The sequence below is a fragment of the Panicum virgatum genome, chromosome 1N (assembly GCF_016808335.1).
Source record: "Panicum virgatum strain AP13 chromosome 1N, P.virgatum_v5, whole genome shotgun sequence".
NCBI classification, from domain to species: Eukaryota; Viridiplantae; Streptophyta; class Magnoliopsida; order Poales; family Poaceae; genus Panicum; species Panicum virgatum.
This window is the reverse complement of record NC_053145.1, coordinates 59,439,358-59,441,733: the sequence shown is the minus strand read 5'-3', so window position 1 is coordinate 59,441,733 and position 2,376 is coordinate 59,439,358. Positions and strand designations below refer to the sequence as shown.

Sequence of the window (2,376 nt, the reverse complement as noted above, 5' to 3'; positions counted from 1 at the left end):
TTAGCCTAGCAAATTTAAGGATAGGGCTGGATAAGGGCAGGGCTAAAATTATATTCATTTTTGAGCTAAAATTGATTAGGGCTCAAATTAATTTGTGAAGGAAGCAAAAGGGCCTGGCCCGTTACCACCCCTAGCGACATCTCTCCTAGCGATCGATAGCAAGCCTGTTTTTTGTGTGCACGTGAAACAGTACCCCCATCCTCATCATACCTAGTAAACCATAGAACGGGCTTTCTTGCATCGTAGCGTGTACTACGTGACCATTACAGCATCTAATTGCTCACCGACCCGTGCGTACTCCTACGCCCGTCGGCCGCTTCAAATCAGTCCGTATCTCCTGAGCCGGGACAGAACGCTGCTCGAGTTGCACAGACAGCAAATCGCCAAATCGTCGCGACGGGACGAGATAAAGCGGAGCCGTCGGGGCAGCCAACCCTCAGATTTCAAAAGGAGACGTCATCCTCCAAAATCCAAATCCCCACCCACCATGCATCGCGTCCCGCTGCTAGCTACAATGCAAGTTGTAGACGCAAAGCTAGCTACCCTGGCCACTAGACGCCTACCCGGCCCAGCCCTGGCCCCCCTTGCTGTCCGTGTGCTTGCTTGCTTGCTTTGGCCGCGCCATGGCGGCCATGGCGCGATGATTGCGACCACTCGCCCTGCCCGCCCCTAGCCAACCACGGACTCCACGAGCGGGTCAATTCATCGGCCAGTGCTGCCGCCGAGCTGGACGGACGGGTCAACGGCCCACCCGTAGAGCACTCGAGGCCGCGGGCGAAAGGTTGGGGAGGGAAGGAGACGGACGGGGGGACGCCCGGCTCGGCAAAGCCGGAGGCGGGGGCGCGCGACCGAATGGAGGCCGGCGACCCGGCCTTGCCTGCCACGGAGGGGCACCGGCGTGTGGCGGGGCCGCGGCGGCGCGTGTCGCGCTCGCGCTGGTGCGGCGCCCATTTCCTGCCGCCGCGCCCGCGCGTGCCGCTCGCTGACTCGCTGTTGCTGTTCGTCCCACTTCCTCCCTACGACCCCACCCACGCGACGCGGATACTATTTGATATAGGGTTCGTGTGGTCTGCGGTCTGCCTGCATCTGCGAGACTGCAACAGGGAGTTGTGCATACGTGCTCTGGTCCTGTTGGCTTAGAGCGACACATAGAGTAGTGTCAGGGTCACGCTGCGACGAAAATTTGCCGATAAATATACGTCAAGGCAGGGAAGTCGTAGATGACGAAACTTTGAGCGGCGCTAGTTTGTGCACCTAGAACATCAGACAAGTAAGGTAAAAGGACAGCACCATCACAAACATCAGAGTGGCGCAGCGGAAGCGTGGTGGGCCCATAACCCACAGGTCCCAGGATCGAAACCTGGCTCTGATAAGTTTGTCTTTTTTCTTTTTTGTTTTTGCCGTTTTCTTTTTCTGGTAACCAAAAAAAAGGAAAGTTCAATTTACCCGCCTGCTCGAATCGATCCTTCACCACCAAATCCCCTTTCAGCCATAGCCTTTTTCTCTTACGCGACACGAACGAGCCTAGCTTAGCGTAGTAGCTTCGATCGCTTGGCTCGTCGGTTTAGTGCAAAAGCAGGCGTTCCTTTGCTTCGGTAAGAGCAATTCCAAGAGAGGAGGCAAATTTCACTCTCTATATATCAATTTAGCTATCCATTTAACTAAGATCATAGTTGAGTATACTCCAACAGACTAGCCATATCTTTCGCTATCATGTTCAAATCACCCTTCTTTCTCTCCACCGAGCTCACCTCGGCTCTCTCCCCCGCATCCGCGTGGCCATGGCCGCTTCCACGCTCTTCCTCGTCTCTTCTCTGTCCAGCGGCGGCGGCGGCAGCCTAGCTTTCCTGACTCTCCGATTTCCCCCCTCCCCTCCAGCTGCGGCGCGGACGGCCGGTGGCGCGTCCTCCTCCTCCACCTCCCCGCGACGCGGCCGGCCGGCGGCGCACCTCCCCGGCGCGGGCATCGGCGCGTCCTCCCCGGCGGCCCGGCGCGGCTTGGCGGCGGCGTCCTCCACCTCCCTTCCCACCTCCTGCTGTGCATCCTCCACCTCCCTGCGACGCGAGCGGCCGGCAGCTCACCACCCTGCGAGCGGGGGCGTCGGCGCATCCTGCTCAGCGGCCCTGCACGGCTCGGCGTCTTCCTCACCTCCACCTCCCGTTGTGTCTCCTCCACCTCTGTTGTCCCCGGGAGGCGCTGGCGGCCCCCCAGCCCGGCTTCGCGCCTCGCCCGGCACCGGTCCTGCGCGTCCTCATCCGGCGGCGACGGTGCAGTCCGGCCGGCGGTGCGAGGGAGCGGAGGAGGGGGAGCTCGCGAGAAAGGGGAGGAGGAGCGTGGGGCTTCGCGCAGGAGGGGACGGTAGCGAGCGCGAAGCCT

At 60.4% G+C, this 2,376-nt stretch overlaps 1 non-coding gene across 1 annotated transcript; it reads left to right on the top strand.

Annotated features, from left to right (window-relative positions):
- Positions 1 to 1,300: 1,300 nt before the first annotated feature.
- TRNAM-CAU lies at positions 1,301 to 1,372 on the top strand. The gene has a single exon. It is a non-coding gene; the product is annotated as a tRNA-Met (tRNA).
- Positions 1,373 to 2,376: the final 1,004 nt, after the last annotated feature.